We start from the raw sequence: 21,414 nt of genomic DNA, 5'->3' as shown, positions 1-21,414 counted from the left end.
GGAGAGATTCAGGCCTTGGGGCATTATCTGGGGAAATTGGACCTATGTGGTTAGCTCTATTATGAAGCCCTAAACAACAAGAGGAAACTAGGCACCATCATTCATTTGTTTGACAAATATCGATTTACTATACAAACTCTGACAGGCATTGAGCACAGTGAAGATAATAAAACATAGTCCCTGTGCTCAAAAAGTTCAAAATAATTGTTACTAAGCAATTATTAAATAAAACTACATAATTTCTAAATAAAAGTAATTATTAATGTTAAGTGGTTATATTTGTTTTCTATTTCACATAATAAATTATTATAAATTGACCAACTTATTATGACATCCATTTCTTATCTCATAGTTCTGTGGGTCAGAAATCTAGGCACATGTTAGCTGGGTCCTCTGCTTAAGCTTTCACCAAGCTGAAATTAAGATATTGGTTGATCTGTGTTTTTATCTGGATATCAAGATCCTCTTCAAAGATCATTGAAGTTTTTGGAAAAGGTAAATCCCTTGCATTTGTAGGGCTAAGATTCATTTTCTTGCTGACTGTCAGCCAGGGGTTACTCTTAGCTACTAGAAGCCACTCTGGGATCCTTGCAACAGGGTACCTTCTATAAGCCTGCTCATGTTCTTACATTTAAACCACCGACTTCAGGAAGGACCCAGTACATTTTCAAGGCTTGCCTAATTAGGACAGGCCACCTAAAATAATCCCCCTTTTGATTAGTTCAAATTTGACTGTGTAGTAACCTAATATCAGGGATGATATACCATCATTTTCATAAGCTTTGTCCATACTCAGGAGAAAAGGATTATATAGGTCATATATACCAGAAGGTGAGAATCTTGGAGTCTGTCTTAGAATTCTGTCCAATATAGTAATATAAAAATATGAATAAATTAAATATTGAGAACTACAGAGCAGAGGGAATCAAACACTGCTTAGGGCAGGAATGGTAAAGTCGCAGACTCACCGGCCACACTGTATTCTTTTGCCTGTGGCAAAACTCCTTTGCTAATGGCCCCAGGCACTTTCTCACTGAACTGAAATATGGTTTAACAATCTGTTTGTAACTAAACAAGTTGAACCTGTTTTCCCAATATTATCCCAGGAGAATTAGGGAAGTCATCCCAGAGGACTTGAAGTTTGTGCCTCTAAGAATGAATAAATAATCAATATGTGAGAAAACAGAGGAAGGACAGTTCAGGCAGAAAGAATTGTATGCTCAAGAATATAAAGATACAGCAAAACATGGAGTTTTTAGAGTAGAATAAATAATTTCATGTGTCTGGAGGGTAAGGTGCAAGTAGAAGAGATACAGTGGGAAATATAGCATGGGCCCAGACTATAGAGAAATTCATAAATTGTGCTAGTGATTCTATCCTATGGATAGGATGACCATATAATATATTATCTAAATTGGAACACTTTTGAGAGTGAAAGGTAGAATTATTAATGATAATGCTAGGACTACAGGTATAAACTAGGCTTGCCCCAAGCAAACTGTACTTATAGCCAACAACGAACCAAGGAAGGATTTTAATCTAGAGAGTGACCTTGAACAAGGGCACTTAATAAAAGGTTGAGTGAAAAATCAAAGTCCCATTTTATCTAAATGCAGTTTCCCTTTAGACTGGTCATGCTGATAATTGCACCAATTTGTTAGATGGCCCCTGCTTTTATTGAAGCTTTTCTCTAAATTTTTGGTAATCACAGAGAGAATTATTACAGATTATTGCTGAATTAATTTTGGATGATGTGAAAAGGCATGCCTACTCTCTTACAGTATTTAGGGAATCATGAGGTTGTATTCAATGGACAATTCAAAGGCAAGATGACTGTAAACTTCTCAAATATATGTTTCAAAATTTTAATATAGAATCCAGGCCATGATTTATTAATTGCTATAATAAATACAGATTTATTTTTTTAAAATCCTCAATTCTGTGATGCTGCTATTTTCTGTGTCATTTTGTGAAAACATAAGCTGAATAAATAGCTCAAGGCATATGAACATTCATCAGAAAGAATGTTGTTCCTCTGAATAAACACCCTTTAATGAAGTGAACTCAGTTGTGGTGATGTAATTTTAGATTCAGACATGTAAAACAGACATATGATTTCAAACTACTCTAGGGTTTTTGATCTGGATGACAATTGGAACTTTGCTCTTTCCCAATCTCATCATCTGGGATGACATTATGTGGTTAAATATGACTTAAATTCACCATGTAAATTTGGTAGAGACCGTTTCATAATGTAAACCACTAACGATGAAATAAATTCTAGCTTATTTATACCATAGGGTATGGTAACTCAGTTTATGATTATATTTACACTTCACAAGTCATTATCAGAAGCAAAGAGAAAAAAAGGATATCTATTTTCTTTAGACCCCATGGGTCTTCATTTAATTTTGAATGGAATAGAGAAGATATTTTATCAATGGCAACAATAAAATAGTTTCAAGACTCATGTTTCCAAAAAGTCTTAGTGAGAATGTCAAAAATTTTCCAATACAATGTATTTGTAAAAGGGGTGGAGGTGAGAGAGAAGAAGGGAGGTATAGTAATATCATTTGAATCTCAAAAGTAGAAAATGGCCAAAATATATCTACATATGATACTGCCATGTAATTCTTTCCATTTGACCATCAAATTATTAAGGATTTTACAGATTTCGAAGACCAATTAATTTTCTGAGAAAGATATTTGTTAATTTGCCATCATATTTTACAGGGCATTTTCTCACTATTTGAAAGCTGTTCTTTTGGATCGTGACAATAATCTATTTGTACTTGATATGTTCATGAATGCTTGGCTACATTTTTTTAGGTACGTCTTACAAATTGCAACAAAAATTGGATAGACAAATTCTACCTAACCGAAATTTTTATTATCACAATGAATATTTTTGTCTCTCTTTTTTTGCTTTTATAACCTTCTAATATTCATGCATTCATCCACTCATTTGTTTATAGATTCCTGATTTATACAAGGAATTTTTTTTTAAAATTTCAGAATATTATGGGGGTATAAAGGTTTTGGTTATATCAATTGCTTTTGTACAGTTTCAGTCAAAGTTATTAGTGTGTCTGTTACTCTTAAAGTGTGCATTATTCCAGATAGGTGTGAATTTACCCATCCTCTCCTACCCACTCCTACCTGCTTGATTTCCATTGAATTTTACCACCATATAAGCACATGAATATTGATCTATATGTTTCAATTTAGTAGTGAGAGCATATGTTTTTTGTTCTTCCATTCTTGTGATACTTCACTTAAAAGGATGGCCTCCAGTTCCATCAAGGTTGTTACAAAAGGTATTAGTTCACCATTTTTTATGGCTAAGTAATACTACACGGTATCCACATTTTATTGATCCACTGATGTATTGATGGGCACATGAGTTGTTTCCACATGTTTGAAATTGTTAATTGTGCTGCCATAAGCATTCTAGTGCAAGTGTCTTTTTTATAAAATATCTTTTATTCTTTTGGGGAAATACTCAGTAGGGGGATTGCTGGATGGTAGGTCTACTTTTATTTCTTTGAGGAATCTCCATACTACTTTCCATAGAGGTTGTATTAGTTTGCAGTCCCGCCAGCAGTGTATAAGTTTTCCTTTCTCTCTGCATCTATACTGGAATCTGTTGTTTTGGGACTTTGTAAGCCATTCTTACCCAAGTTAAGTGATATCTCATTGTGATTTTGATTTGCATTTCCCTGATTATTAGAAATGTTGAGAAATTTTTCATATGTTTGTTGGCCATTTGTCTTCTTTTGAAAAGTTTGTGTTCATATCCTTTTCCCACTTTTTGATGGGGTTGTTTGATTTTTTTTCCTTATTGATTTTCCTGAGTTCTATACAGATTCTAGTTATCAGCCCTTTATCAGATTTGTAGCATGCAAATATTTTCTCCCATTCTGGAGGTTGTTTGTTCACTCTAGTGATAGTTTATTTGGTTGTGCAGAGCTTTTTAATTTGATCAGGTGCAGTTTATTTATTTTTGTTGTTACTGTGATTACTTTTGGGGTCTTCTTCATAAATTCTTTGCCTAGGTCAATGTCTATAAGAGTTTTTCCAACATTTTTTCTAAAATTTTTATGGTTTCATACCTAAAGTTTAAGTCTGTTATCCATGATGAGTTGATTTTTGTGAGATGTGAGAGTTACAGATCCTGTTACACTTTTCTACCTGTGGCTATCCAATTCTCCCAGCACCATTTATTGAATAGTGGTTATTTTCCCCAGTGTATATTTTTGTCTGCTTTGTCAATGATCAGGTGGCAATATGAGGATGGTTTCACATCTAGAATCTCAGTTCTGATCCATAGAAATGTATCATGTTTTTGTGTCAATAAAATGCTGTTTTGGTTACTATAGCCTTGTAGTATAGCTTGAAGTGTGGTAGATTGATGACTCCCAATTTGTTCTTTTTGCTTAAGGTTGCTTTGACTATAATGGGTCTTCTCTGGTTCCATACATGGAAGAGAATTATTTTTATAGAACTGTGAAAAATGATGTTGGTATTTCAATAGTGATTGCGTTGATCACTTGGTTAGTATAGTCATTTTAACAACATTGATTCTGCTGATCCATGAGCATGGTATGGTTTTCCATCTGTTTACATATTGTGCAATTTATTTTCTCAGTGTTTTGTAGTTCTCCCTAAACAAATCTCTCACCTCCTTAGTTAAATATATTTGTGAATATTTTATTTTCTTTGATGCTATTGTGAAAGTTATTACATATTCGATTTGATTCTTGGTTTGGCTGTTATTTGCATATATGAAAGCTACTGATTTGTGTACATTGATTTTGTATGCTGAGACTTTGCTGAATTAATTTATCAATTCCAGGAGTCTCATGGTTGAACCTTTGGGGTTTTATAGATATAAGATTATATCATCATCGAAGAATGATAGTTTGACCCCCATTTGGATAGCCGTGATGTTCTTCTCTTGTCTGATTGCTCAGGCAAGGACTTCCAGCACTATGGTGTATAGAAGTAGATATAGTGGGTAACCTTGTCTGGTTCCTGGTTTAAGCTGGAATACTTTCAATTTTTCCCTGTTCAGTATGATGTTCACAGTGGGTTTGTTGTATATGGCTTTAATACATTTGAGGTATTGTGAAGACCAGACCTGCCCTGCAGGAAGTACTCAGATATGCATTATATACTGACCAGTGTAAAATTGTCCAAAAGCTAAAATCCAGAAGCCACATTCCACAATGGCTGAAGAGGTAAAACAAAACAATAAGAGTCTACCCAACAGGATGAACAGAAATCTACCCCAAATATCAATTATCTCAATAAATGTGAATGGCTTGAACTGCCCACTGAAAAGACATGGGATGGCTGAATGGATAAAAAAAGTTGAAGCCAAGTATCTGCTATATCCAGGAAATGCATCTAACCCACAAAGACCCATTCTTTCTCAGGGTAAAGGAATAGAAAACAATTTATCAGGTAAATGGAAACCAAATAAAGCTTGTGTAGCTATTCTTATATCAGATAACATAAACTTTAAAGTAACCAAAGTAAGGAAAGACAAAGATGGTCACTATATAGTCGTGGAAGGAAAAATTCAACAAGAAGACCTAACAGTCATAAATATTTACATATCCAACATAGGAGCACCCAGATACATAAAGCAAATTCTGCTTTATCTAAACAAAATAATAAACAGCATCACCATAATAATCAGGGACTTCAACATCCAACTGACAGAACTGGACAGATCCCTCAAACACAAAATAAGTATAGAAATGATGGACTTAAACGGAACTCTAGAACAAATGGGCCTAACACACATCTACAGAACATTACACCCAAATAACACTGAATATATGTTCTTCTTATCAGCTCATATAACTTTCTCTAAAATTAATCACATCCTAGGGAATAAGACAGATCTCAACAAATTTTGGGTAGATGCCCAGTAATGGGATTGCTGGATCAAATGGTAGTTCTATTTGTATTTCTTTGATGTATCTCCATATTGTTTTCCACAGAGATTGTACTAGTTTGCAGTTCCCACCAGCAGTGTAGGAGCGTTCCTATCTCTTCGAATCCACACCAACATTTATTGTTTTGGGACTTTTTGATAAAGGCCATTATCACTGGAGATAAATGACATCTCATTGAGGTTTTGATTTGCATTTCCCTGATGATTAGAGATGTTGAGCATTTTTTCATGTTTGTTAGCCATTAGTCTATCTTCTTCTGAAAAGTTTCTGTTCATGTCCTTTGTCCACTTTTTGATAGGGTTGTTTGATTTTTCTTGCTGATTTTCCTGAGTTCTAAATAGATCCTAGTTATTAGTCCTTTATCGGATTATCCTGGATAGAGCTGGAACCCATTCAACTAAGTGAAGTATACCAAGAATGGAAAAACAAGCACCACAGGTACTAACCATCAAATTGGTATTAACTGATAAATACTTAAATGCACATATAGTAATAACATTTATCAGGTGTTGAACAGATGGGAGGGGGAGGAGGGGATAGGTATATACACACCTAATGAGTGCAGTGCACACTGTATTGGGGATGGACATACTTGAAGCTCTGCCTTGGGTGGGGCAAGGGAAATATACATAATCTAAGCATTTGTAGCCACATAATATGCTGTAACAAAAAAGAAAAATAAATTTAAAAATATAAATTATACCATGTATCTTCTCAAACCACAGTGGATAAAATTAGAAATAAATTCCAACAGAAACATTCATCTCTATACAAAGTCATGGAAGTTAAACAATCTATTACAGAATGACTGTTGGATCAAGGATGAAATTCAGGTGGAAATCAAATGATTCTTTGAACTATATGATAATGGGGAAAAAATTTATCAAATTCTGTGGGACACAGTAAAAGCTGTCCTAAGAGGAAAACTCATAGCCTTAAATGCCCACATCCAAAAAACTGAAAGATCAAAAATCAACAAACTAATGTATTGTCCTAAGTAACTGGAAGAGGAAGAGCAATCCAATTCTAAACCCAGCAGAAGAAAGGAAGTAACAAAGACCAGAGCAGAACTAAATGAAATCAATAATCAAATAACCATACAGAAGATTAATGGAACAAAAAGTCGGTTCTCTGAAAAGATAAACAAAATTCACAGGCCTCTTGCTAGATTGACCAGAAGCAGAAAGGAAAGAACTTTAATAAGCTCAATTACAAATGAAAAAGGAGAAGTCACAACTGATATCATGGAAAGACAAAACATCATCTTTGAATACTATAAAATTCTCTATGCCCCAAAACTTTAAAACATGGAGGAAATGGACAAATTCTTGGAAATACACAACCTCTCTAGGCTCAAACATGAAGGAATAGAATTCCTGAACAGATCAATATCAAGCACCAAAACTGAAGCAGCAATAAAAATCTTCCCCCCCCCCAAAAAAAAAATCCTGGACCAGATTGATTCACTGGTACCTATACTGCAGAAATTATTCTACAACATTGAGAAGGATGGAATCCTCCCCAACTCATTCTATGAAGCCAATATCACCTTGATAACTGCCAGGAAAGGACACAATCAAAAAAGAAAACTACAGACCAATATTCCTTATGAATATAGATGTAAAATTGCTCAATAAAATCTTAGCAAACCAAATTCAACTGCACATCAAAAAAATAATTCATCATGGCCAGATGGGCTTAATCCCAGAGAAACAAGAATGATTCAACATACACAAATCTATAAATGTAATTCATCATATAAATGAAGGCAAAATCAAAGACCATATGATCCTCTTAATAGATACAGAAAAGGCATTTGACAAAATTCAGCACCCTTTTATGGTGAGAACTCCTAACAAAATAGGCATAGATGTGCTTATTTTCTTTATATCTTGATCTATTCAGCTATAAATTTATTAATTTTCTTGACATTTATTTTTTTGTGAGAACTAGATTTTGTTTTCCTGTATTATTTGTCCATATTCTATTTCATGACTCTCTTATTTTTATTTTTCCTTTTATTTTAGGTTTATTTTGCTTGTTTTTATTCTACATTCATAAATTGGCATCTTAAATAATTTGTTTTGGCCTTTTCTTCTTTGTTAATATGAGCATTTAATTCTATAAAGTTTCATCTTAAAACTATATCAGCTACATTTCACATTTTAATGTCTTTTTTCACTATTATTTATTTCAAAATATTTTCTAATTTCCCTTGTGCTTTCTTCTTTGCACTAAAGGTGTTGTTTAATTGCCAACTATTTGGACAAAAATAAGATATCTTCTAGCTATTGATTCTAACTTAATTTTATTCAGATTCACTGAAAATATACAGCATAATTTTGATCTTTTTAACTTTACTGAAACTTGCCATGTGGCCCTGAGCATGGTTTATCCTGAGGAATGTTCACATACACTTGAAAAGAACATGTGTATTTTGCTACTGTTAAGTAGAGATCTTTATAAGTGTAAATTTATGTCAAGTTTTTTCATAGTACTTTTCAAATCTCTTATGTTCTTATTGATTTATATTTTTTCTATTACCTACAAAGAAGTATTAGAATATCTAACTATAAGTGTTACTTTATTTATTTTTTCCTTTCTGTCCTTTCCTGTGTCATATATTGTAAATATCTGTTATTAAGTGTATGCATCTTTAGAACTCTTAGGTCCTTTTGATGAATTGAACCACTATACTCATAAAATGCCCCTTTACCTCTGTTGATTTTTATTGTTCAAAAATCTACTCTGTCTGACTTTAATATAGTCAATCCAGTTGTCTTATGATTAAGGTTTTATGGTATATCTTATTTTATCATTTTATTTCTAATCAATCTTCAACATTTCAATTTAAAGCAGAATTTCTCTAGACAGAATAAAGTTACATCTGGTTGTTAAAATCAGTTTTATAATCTCTGCCTTTAGAATGCTTAGAAATGTTATACCTAATATATTTTAAAAATATCATTGGCTTTAAATATACCATTTCCTATTTTTTATATTTATTCTATATTTTGTTTGTTCATTTTTAATAATTTCCTGCATTTGTTGAGGTCAATTGAATTTTTCAAATATTTCATTTTATCTCCACTCTTTACTTAATAGCTATTTCACTTTGTTTCCTCTTAGTGTTTGTTTTGAGATTGTGATGTGAATCTTTTACATATCATATTCTGCCTTCAAATATAACATTTCACATATAATTTATGAACTTCAAGACTTTAAAGTAATATATTTGAATTTCCCCATATTTTATATTACTGTCCTATAATTGTTTATATTTTTTCTACATATTTCATAAGTTCTGTTATCCAGCACTAGTATTTTTGCTTTAAAGTATTAAGTATGCATTTAAAACTCATTAAAATAAGAACAATTTCTTACATTTTCCCACATATTTAACATTACATTCCAATTATTTTTCATATCTTTGTGTAGAGTCAAATTTTTAATTGGTAACATTTTCCATCACCAGGAAGAACTTCATTTAACATTTCTTGTAATGTAAGTTTGCTAGCAATAAATTCTCTCTACTTTTGTCTGTATAAAAAAGTATTTATTTTGCTCTTAATTTTGAAGAACATTTTTTTGGATATAGAAATCTAGATTGAAACTGTATTCTTTCAACACTTTAAATATTGTTTCATTGTTTCAACTAGCAATATTTCTAACAGGAAGTCTGTATTCATTGTGGATGTTGCTCACCTATAATCATGTGGCTTTTTATTTCTGATGCTTTTAAGATTTTCTCTGTAATGCTGATTTTCAGCAATTTTTTTTTGAGACAGGGTCTCACTGAATTGCCAAGGCTAGAGTGCAGTGGCATCATCATAGCTCATGGCAACCTCAAACTCCTGGGCTCAAGCGAATCTCCTGCCTCAGCTCCCTAAATAGCTAGGACTACAGGTGCACCTCACGCCCCTGGGCTAATTTTTCTATTTCTTATAAAATCAGGGTCTTGCTCCTGTTCAGGCTGTCCTTGAACTCCTGGCCTCAAGCCATTCTCCCACCTTGGCCTCTCAAAGTGCTGGGACTACAGGCCTGAGTCACTGTACCTGGCCAGCAATTTGATTATAATCTGCCTTGGTGTTTTATTTATGTGTTTTCTACTTGTGGTTTGTTGAGTGTCTTGGTTATGTGGGTTTATGGCTTTCTTCAAATTTGGAAACAATAGCTATTTATTTATTTTTGTAATCCTTTTTTTTTCCCTTTTTTATGTTTTCCAGCATACTATGGGGGTACAAATGTTAAGGTTACCTATATTTCCCTTGCCCCTCTCCCCCCTCGAGTCAGAGCTTCAAGCATATCCATCCCCTAGTTGATGTGCATCACACTCATTATGTATGTATATACCCATTCCCTCCCCCCTACCTGCCTGACAGCCAATAGATGTTATTCCTATATGTCCACTTATGTGTTGATCAGTTAATACCAATTTGCTGGTGAGTACATGTGGTGCTTATTTTTCCATTCTTGAGATACTTCACTTAGTCTAATGGGTTCCAGCCCTATCCAGGAAAATACAAGAGGTACTATATCACCATTGTTTCTTAGAGCTGACTAGTACTTCATGGGATATATATACCATGTTTTATTAATCCATTCATGTATTGATGGGCACTGCAGTTGTTTCCACATCTTTGCAATTGTGTATTGTGCTGCTATAAACATTCCAGTGAAGGTGTCTTTTTCATAGAGTGACTTTTGGTCTTTTGGGTAGATGCTCAGTAATAGGATTGCTGGATCAAATGGTAGATCCATTTGTATTGCTTTAAGTTATCTCCATATTGCTTTCCACAGAAGTTGAACTATTTTGCAGTCCCACCAGCAATGCAGGAATGTTCCTATCTCTCCACATCCATGCCAACATTTATTGTTTTAGGACTTCTTAATAAAGACCATTCTTACTGGAGATAAGTGATATCTCATTGGGGTTTTGATTTGCATTTCCCTGAGGATTAGAGATGTTGAGCATTTTTTCTTATGCTTGTTGGCCATTATTCTATCTTCTTTAGAAAAGTTTCTGTTCATGTCCTTTGCCCACTTTTTGATAGGGTTGTTTGATTTTTCCTTGCTGATTTTCCTGAGTTCTAAATAGATTCTAGTTATCAGCCCTTTATCGGATGTGTAGCTTGTGAAAATTTTCTCCCATTCTGTGGGTTGTCTGTTTGCTCTCTTGACAGTTTCTTTGGCTGTGTAGAAGCTTTTTAGTTTGATTAGGTCCCATTTATTAATTTTTGTTGCTGCTGTGATTGCCTTTGGGGTCTTCTTCATAAATTCTTTGCCTAGGCCAATGTCTAGAAGAGTATTTCCAACATTTTCCCCTAGAATTCTAATAGTTTCACACCTAAGGTTCAAGTCTGTTACCCAGCATGAGTTGATTTTTGTGACAGGCGAAAGATGTGGGTCCTGTTTCAGTCTTCTACATGTGTCTATCCAGTTTTCCCAGCACCATTTATTGAATAAGGATTCTTTTCCCCAGTGTATGTTTTTGTTTACTTTGTCAAAAATTAGATGGCTATATGAGGATGGTTTTATATATGGGTTCTCTGTCCTGTTCCACTGGTCAATGTCCCTGTTCTTGTGCCAGTCCCAAGCTGTTTTAATTACACCTTTTATGAAGCAAACATAACCCTGATACCAAAACCAGGAAAGGATGCAACAAAATAGAAAACTACAGACCAATATCCCTTATGAATATAGATGCATAAATTCTCAACAGAATTCTAACTAATTGAATCCAGATGCTTATCAAGAAAGCAATTCATCACAACCAAGTGGGCTTCATTCCAGGGATGCAGGGATGGTTCAACATATGCAAATCTATAAATATAATTCACTATGTTAACAGAAGCAAAAACAAAGACCACATGATCCTCTCAATAAAAGGAGAAAAAGCATTTGTCAAAATTCAACACCCTTTTATGATAAGAATGCTTAACAAATAGGCATAGATGGAGCTTACCTAAAAATGATACAAGCCTTATAGGACAAACCCACCTCCAACATTATCCTGAATGCGGAAAAATTGAAAGCATTTCCACTTAGAACTGGAACAAGACAAGGTTGCCCACTAGCTCCACTTCTATTCAACATAGTGCTGGAAGTCCTTGCTACAGCAATCAGAGAAGAGAGTGGAATTAAGGGTGTCCAAATGGGAACAGAAGAGATCAAACTCTCACTCTTTGCTGATGACATGATAATATACTTAGAAAACCCCAAGGATTAAAACAAGAGACTCCTTGAATTGATAAATGAATTTAGTAAAGTTTCAGTATACAAAATCAATAGACACAAATCAGAGGCTATATACGCCAACATATATGCCAACAATCATATATGCCAACAACAGTCAAAGTGAGAACCAAATCAAAGACTCAATTCCCTTCAAAATAGCAACAAAGATAATAAAGAACCTAGGAATATATTTAACTAAGGAGGTAAAAGACCTCTATAGGAAGAACTATGAAACACTGAAGAAGGAAATAGCAGAGGATGTAAACAGGTGGAAGAGCATATCATGCTCATGGATTGGCAGAATCAACATTGTTAAAATGTCTATATTACCCAAAGTGACATACAGAGTCAATGCAATCCCTATTAAAATACCATCATCATTTTTTCACAGATATAGAAAGAATAATTTTACACTTCGTATGGAACCAGGGAAGACCCCATATAGCAAAGGCAATCCTAGGCAGTAAAAACAAAATGTGAGGTATCATTTACCAGACTTCAAGCTATACTACAATGGCCATTTATTTTTGCAATTTTTTTTTCTGTCAGCCCTCCTTTCTTTCTGGAACTTCAATTTCATCTATGATAGAAACCTAGATACCATCCCACAAGTCCCTGCTGCTCTGTTCATGGATTTTATAGCTTTTTTTCTATGTATGTTTTATTTCTAAAAAGTTTCATTGCTATTACTCCAAGTTCATTGATCATTTTTCTGCATTTTCTAATTTACTATTAAACTTATAGAATGAAACTTGTTTCAGATATTGCATTTTTTAACTCCAGATGCTATATATATATATATATATATATATATATATATATATCTTCTTTATGTTCTTACTTTTCTTTACATTCTTAACATATTTAATAATTCTTTTAAATCTCTTTTTTGGTAATTAGACAATCTTTATCACATATTTATTGTATATCATGTATTCTGTTGAAAAGGTTTTCTTTTTTTTTCCTGGAGTTTTCCTATGTCTAGTAATTTCTTATTGTATGTTGAACATTTTATTGCTATATTTTAAATTTCCAAATTTTGCTGTCATCTGTAGAGGAATATCAAAAATTATATTTGAGGTAGATAGGTTAATTGCAAATAAAATTGATCTTATTGTGGCTTTTTGTTAAACACTGTCAGTTTAGTATTTCTAGTAGCTTTAAATTTAGTGTGATTTTTAGCCTTACTACTAAGGTGTAACCTTTATGGTGTCTCTATAAAATACCCTGGATTTTCAAGGGAACACTGCAGTCTGACAGGTGGGAATTAAACTTATTTGAAGCCTTGTGTGAATTCTAGAAATTGTTCAATTTGCAGTATATTGTTAGCTCTTTGCTCAGCCTTGTGGGATTTCAACCTGTGCATATGTCACTTAGTATTCAGCAACAGACTCACAGAAGCATATGTGGATTTCTGCATCTTTTTCTCTACATAACTCTCTATTCTGTTATGTTTTACTTCAATCTCTTTGAACACTAATTTCTGCATTGTCAACAAAGCAAGACTGCTGCTATCTGCTTGGGATTCCCCTCCTTCTATGACACAGAGAAACTTGGTGGAGCTTATATGATTTGCTATTTTTATAGGGATCACCTCTGTTCTTCTTTTCCCCCCATATACTAGCCTGAAGAGAGAAACATTTAGGCTTGAGAGAGAACTGTGATGTGGTGCTAAAGAGACTGCAAACTCAGAGCCACATGTCTGGTCTGCTGCCTGGTGATGCTTGATGAAGTTTGTTTTTCCCAGTGTTATTGATATCTAATTGATGTTTAAAGTGTACACTTTGGTAAGTTTTGAAACTATCAACACAATAAAGATTATAAACAAACGATCCATTAACTACAAATTTTCTTTTTGCCTCTTGAAACATTTCCCTCCCCTTTTCCTCCCATCCAATACCCAACACAACCACTGATATACTTTGTGTCATTATAGGTTAGTTTACATTTTCTAGAAATTTAAATAAACAGGATTATACCATATATACTCTTCTTTTGCCTCAGGCTAATTATCTTCAAATTCATCCACACAGGTATACATAAGAGTAATTAATTATTTTATTTTGAGAAGCATTCCATTGTCTGGATGCACCACACTTAGTGTATGCATTCTCATATTGATGGTCATTTGGGGTTGTTTCCAGTTCTTGAGTATTGTGAGGACATGTACTTTCCAGTTCTCTTGTATATGTACATAGCACCAGAATGTCTAGGTCAGTTGATAAATTTATTGTGAACTTTTCAAGGAACTGTGAAGCATTTTTTCCAAAGCAGTTCTGACATTTTATATTCCTACCAGTAGTGTTTAAATGTTCAAGTTGCTCCACATCCTTACCAAAGATGACATGATATGGTATTTTTAACTTTATAAATTCTGGCTAGGATGTAGTAGTGTAGTGGTATCTTACTATCATTTTAATTTTCATTTTTAAATGGTTAATGATACTGAATATCTTTTTATGCACTTACTTACCACCTGTATATTTCATTCCAGGAAATGTCTGTTCAAATCTGTGGCTCATTTTACTGGGTTGTTTGTTTTCATACTATTGGATTCTGAGAGATTTCATTTATAGTCTGCATACAGGTCCTCTGTCAGGTATGAGATTTACAAAGATATTTTTCCCAGTCTGTGACTTGTATTTTCATTCTCTTAACATTGTACTTTGAAGAGCAATATTCTTGATTTTTATACAGATGAATTTATCATTTTTTCTTTTATGGATTATTCTTTTGATGTCATATGTTTAAGTTTATTTGAACTTCTGAACCAGTAAGTTTACAGTTTTCATCAAAGTTGGACATTTTTTAGTCATGATCGCTTCAAATACTTTTTGCTCCCCATTTTTCCTCTCATGTGAGTATTCCAATAACATTTATATTGCGCTCTTTGAAGAGCTCCCAGAGCTCCCTAATGCTATTTTAATTTTTTCCACACTTTCTTCTCTCTGCTTCATTTTAGATATTTTCTATTCTACATGTTCACTAATATTTTCTCTCAGGGTCTGATCTGTCTTAATTCCATCCAGTGGTATTTTATTTTATTTTTATTCTCTGTAATTTCATTTGGATCTTTATGTCTTCCATTTTTCTACTTAACATGCTTAATCTTTACATTTTTAAACATATGTAATACAGTGATAATACCACTTTTAATATATGACTCTTAATTATATCATCTGTGTCATTTCTGGATCTGTTTTTATTTACTTACTGGTGGTGCTGGTACTGGTGGTACTTTTTCTGGTAGTTTTATGCACATTCATGCTCTTATCAGGTAGTTTTATGCACATTCATGCTCTTATCAATACTCAGCTCAAGACTCAAGAGGAACCCTCTGTAGATACCTAGAGCTTCCTGTCAATATAGCTGTCACCTCTCCAGTACTCTGTCCTGTGGGATCTAGCCTTTCTCACATCTTTAGACTCTTCACTCACATCCCCAAATCATGGAGATTGTCACGTTCTTCCTGGCTTCTGTCCCCTGCATTACAAGGTAGAACCTCTCTCCAGGAGGCAAATTGGGAGCAGTTAGAGGGATCACATCATTTGTATTCCCCATCTCAGAGATCACTGTCTTATGTTTCCTGGAGTTCAATGTCTGAAAAATATTTTATATATTTTGTCCAGAATTTTATTTAAAAAAAGGTGAAAAAAAGATGGAAAGGTAATTTGTCCATGTTTTTCCAATTTGCTTTAAGTAGAAATTTCAATCCTGTGCATTTTGATGTTCCAATATAAAAAATTTGTTTCATATATTTTGTCTACTTTTCTCATTGTTAACTTAGGGAGGGAATTATAGACTGAAGTGACATTTCCCAACAATGATTTTGAATGTGTTTGCAGGATGGGTTATATTTTCAGAGCAGTAATAATTGAAAATATATGATTGGTAGAAGGTTAAAGAATAGAAATAAAATTTAAACCAAGTAAGTGACTAATACAAGAGTAAAAACTTTGATGACGAGTTCAACTTTCAAATTCAGCATAAATTATGATATCAATGGAATATCCAGAAAGATATCCATCTGGAAGTTGGAAATACAGGCCTGGAATTTTGGAGAAAGATCAGAGCTCTAAACTAAGGAAGAAAGAAAAAAGAAAATAAAATGTTGGACAATAGGCCTGGGACTTATTCATATTTGTAATCCCAATATTTAGCATAATGTCTGGCATATTTTAAGTGCTGAATAAAGAAATATATATATAAAAAAAACAAAGAAACAGAGTCTCATTTAGTATAAGGGGAAGGAAAAAAACAGAATGAATAATCAGGGAGTCAGGAATTTCCCTGATGCTAAATTCTTAATAATAAGTCCTACAAAGCTTGACTTGTAAGCAGTTTTGAAAGACATTGTTTTTAAAAAAAATAACAAATATTTGAGGAAACAAAACTAGTAGTATTTTTCTAGTAATCTCTATTTTCTATATGCCACTTACAAAATAAATGCCAGGATATGTACTTTTCTGGGCAGTCATGACTGACCCTTATTGCCTATCAAATCAAGCTGTTTCATTATTGCATTCCCCTTCAGGCTTACAAATTGAAGGCTTAAAATATCTGTAGAATGAAATGTAATTGGCACTGCCTTGTGTGCTTTTAACTCCTCTGCTTTTTCATCAGTAAAGTCATCCATGATTTGAGAACAGTGTTTTCCAACAAAGCATCAGTTTTGAAATGAACATTTTGCTTTGCTATTATATTGGCTGCCTTTACACTACCCCTGTCTTGCTACTGAAAAATAAGCAACATTTGTTTAAATATTAAAAGGTATTAATCCAGATAAGATTATAAAATTATAATCTAGAATCTAGTTTTTTTATGGAAAACTAGATTATATTTCTAGGATGCCAATATAATTTATTTATTTTTATCATATTTTATTTAGCATAGCATTACTCATCTGATTTTTTAAAGTATAGCATCCTTATAAGCCAATATATATATATGTATATATTAAAAGATAAATGTAGTTGTATAACATAAATTAAAAATATTTAAAATCTTCTTGAGTTGAAATTTCAAAATTATCTTTAAATTTAGCTTTCTGATTTTAGATTGGGTAATGTAACCAAAAGAAAAAGATAATAAGAATATTGTCTTTTCACTTGCAATTAAGCATTCAAAAGCTTTGGGTTTCATCAAATGATTTTATGATGAAGACATATTTTACAGTAGGAAATATATTGATAGATGACGTTAAAGCACATTCATACCTCAGACATAAATTTATAAAAAATAAGAGTAGCTGGTTTACTTGTCCTTAACCTTATCCAAAATTCTCTTACTCAGTGAAGCAATAATCATTTTACTTTAAAACCATTTGCCCATGTCATTTCCCTTTACAAAAGCCTGTAGTTTCTTACCACTATTTTTTATAAAATTTCTCTTATAGATTTCTATGGTCTCAATCAGCTCTCACCTTCCCCGTCTCATTATGCCACAATTCACCAACTTTATTTTTAGCTACTCTCAACTGTGCTTTGCTCTGCAGCTAAGAAAACTAACTTTATACTCCTAATTTTTGCTTTATCTCTGCCTCTGTAAGTTAACACTTAATTGTTCGTTGATTAGTCTCTCCTGGCCATATTTATACTTAATTTCTTTTAAAATCTTGATTGAAAAAATATTCTATTGCAGAGATTATTCATTAATTGACACAAATTATATTTATATATATATACACATATACATATGTGTGTATACATATTATGTATCTTCTACCACTGATTTACATAGCTTGCTATACATAATCAACATTTATTTATACATTTAATATAGACACTATTATTATCATTTTCACATTTGTCTGTCCTGGTTCTCCATCAGGCTATAATTTTATAAGGAAAACAGATATTTCATTCTCAATTTTTCATAGTAACAAGTATAGTATTAATTTAGATTTAGAATGATTATTGAATAGTTACTGTTGATGAATTAGTGAGCTTTAAATTAATCATGGTATCTTCTATGATAAAACAGCCATAATATAAAAATGTTGTGATATAGGTAAAACTATTCTTGATATTAATGGAATGCTATATCATTTGCTATGGTTGCCATGCAAGAATATTGAAGCCAGAACTCATGAAACTAGATTGTTTCATTAACTTTCCTACTCAAACCTCAATTGTATACTAAGTCATCCTTTGGGATAAACATTTTTAAGAATCCAAGATTATATCATGCCTTTTGTTTTTTAAGCAGAACAAAGACTTATGCTAGGGTTATATATGGTTTATATGGCTATCATAAGTGTAATAACAACAGAATCTAATTAATAAATTACATGTGTATCTTTATTTTTCACAGTTTAATGAATATTTTGCCATGGATTGCTTCATATAGGCATAGGAAAGCCCTAAAATGCTGGGGTTATTGAGATTCAGAGATTTTCAAATATTTACCCTGAAACACAGAGTTAATAAATGATGCTATCCCATGCTTTCATATCATGCTTCCTTTTTATCAGAGCTCCAGATTATAATAATAACAATAATAATAATAATAATAATGCTGAGGACACTAAAGAATCCTCAATCATTAGAAAAATAAGGCAACCAAGACCAGATGTTTTGAGGCAAATGGACTCAAAATATTTTCAATGTTTCATTAGGTGATTTAAATAAAATTGGGACACAAGAAAAAGATGTAGTAGACAAAAGGGCATTTTAAAATCTTCACTCTATATAGGGAGGAACTATGGTCTTTTTATTTGAATTTTTCTGAAATTATTTATGTCTAAATCATTGAGTTGATTTACTCTCTCATTCCACTGACATGCAAGAACCACTCTCTGGGACCCTGTAAACAGTATGCACTGATGAACCAAGACATAGAGCATGGTCTCAAGAACCTCACAGCTTAATAGGAGAGATTAAGAGTGAATTGATATGCCTTGTGTTTGGGATACAAATAGTAAATATCAAATTCAAGCATCATAGTATCAATTGCTTCAATAATTCCGGTCCTTACTAAGTCTCCCTACTTTCTCCACCATGTAAATCAACCTGATTCAAATAAGTAGTAATGCAAGACTTTTGCCAAGATATTCTTAATATGAATACCCTGAAACTTCCTTTGTGCTCTTCAATGAGAAAGTTGAATTTCTTCCAGGGATGGTGGTTCCAACTCTGGTGATAAACTGAATTCCGTCATTTCCTAACTCATTCTCAACTTTCCTCCACTGTCATGAGATAAATTCTTTCCAACAGCAAAGAAAACCTGTTTGGTCAGTTCCTAAGGCCTGATTTTACTCTGGTTCATATGACTTTAAAAACCAGAATTCTAAGATATGTCAATCCAGCATCACCTTTAGGCAATATTATTCTAGGAAGGGAGCCATGGTCTTTGAGATATAGCCTGGGGTTATTCCTGACTCCAACACTTACCAGAGATTTGACTTTGGGTAATTTATCCAAAATATTTGAGCTTCCGTTTCTTCATATCTAATGTGGGGTAATAGCAGTAGCTGCTTCATAACTTTAATCTGAAGACTAAATATGAGGATTAAATTAGATGAACCCATAGTAATCAATCAGTAATTGAAGGTTTAATGGCATTAATATGGCCCAGCCTATGATATTAATACTATTGCTGACAAAGAATCTATTTTCTGATCAACAGCTGCTGTGATCTTTCATCTTCTGCAGATTTTCTCCACTGCATGTGTGCTGTTAGCAGCCCAATCTAACAGTTATCTGTCTATATTATCGCATTTCATTTATCCTCCTGAAATCTGACCTGCATTCTTAGGGATTTAGTAAGAGATCATTTTCCTATGTCACCCCATCCATATTGATCCCAGTAGGCAGACATATTCAGACATACAGTCTAGACTTCCTAAATTCTGCAGAAAATTAGAGAATGATAAGTACCTTAAGGAAGATACAAAGACAGTGATATAGGAGCTCAGAAAGTGGGCCCTTGAGATAAACTGTCAATTGCCAATAAGATTTCATTCTTATACATTAATTTACTTATTATCCATATCCGACCTTGCTTATGAGGGGATGTGTGGTAGTCAAAATATATGATAAAATAATTAAAAATGAAAGTGTTTTTCTTAATTTTAGCTGAATAACTTACTGTGTCAATTAAAAACAAAGAGACATAACTTATATATTGCTGGTGGAAGTGTAAAACGGTTATACAGCAACTTTGGAAATTAATTTGACAGTCTCATAAATTAAAAATATGTCTACTCCATGACCCAGCAATTCACTACTAGGCATTTACTGAAGAAAAATGAGTGAATGTGTTCAAGGAAATATTTGTACAAGCATGCCTTTAGCAACTTTATTAAAAATAGCCCAAACAACCAAACAAACAGAAGCTAAAATCTACTTAAATATGCATCAAGCTGGAATAGGTAGAGAAATTTTGGTATATTCACAAAACAAAATGCTACCCAGTAATAAAAAGTTTAAACTACTGATACATGCAATATCATGGATTAATCTTAACAACAGTATACTGAACAACAAAAATGAAGCCACACACAAAAGATTGCATGTGTATAGTTGAAATTATATGAGGTTCCAGAACAAACAAAGCTAATATTGTGTTAGAAATCAGAAAAATGGTTAATTTAGGAGTAGTATTGATGGAGGTAGGTGTTGACTGTGAAGCAACAACTCTGAGGGTGGTGGAAATGTAATATTGCTCTAGATGTGGCTACAGAGGGTATACATCGGTAGAATTTCTTCATAAATTGTGCATTTTACCACAAACATTCCTAGGAAATATTTTAGATTTGGTTTCAGACTACCTCAACAAAGTGAATATCACAATAAAAAAAAGTCACACAATTTTTTTGGTTTCCCAGTGCATATATTATAAAAGTAATGTTTACACTATACTGGAGTCTATTAAGGATGCAATAGCATTATGTCTAAAAAAGCAATATGCATACCTTAATTAAAACTCACCATATACAAAAATCAAATCAAAGTGAATTAAAGACTTAAATGTAAGACGTGAAACTATAAAACTACTCGAGATAAACATGGGGGAAATGCTTCAGAGCATTGGTCTGGGCAAACACTTCTTGGGTGAGAATTCAAAGGCAAAGGCAACAAAAGCAAAAATATACACATGGTATTACATCAAGCTAAAAAGCTTCTGCACATCAAAGTAAAATCTCAACCAAGTGAAGAAACCACCTAGACAATGGGAGAAACTATTTGCAAACTTTCCATCTGACAAGGAT

At 33.0% G+C, this 21,414-nt stretch overlaps 1 pseudogene; it reads left to right on the top strand.

Moving 5' to 3' along the window:
• The first annotated feature begins 5,228 nt into the window (after positions 1–5,228).
• The window catches only part of LOC105876630 (coiled-coil domain-containing protein 138-like), a 56,524-nt pseudogene continuing 40,338 nt past the window's right edge, over positions 5,229–21,414 (top strand).

The sequence above is a fragment of the Microcebus murinus genome, chromosome X, assembly GCF_040939455.1.
Source record: "Microcebus murinus isolate Inina chromosome X, M.murinus_Inina_mat1.0, whole genome shotgun sequence".
Taxonomy (NCBI): Eukaryota; Metazoa; Chordata; class Mammalia; order Primates; family Cheirogaleidae; genus Microcebus; species Microcebus murinus.
The sequence above is the reverse complement of the archived record's forward strand: the minus strand, read 5'-3'. Positions and strand labels throughout refer to the sequence as shown.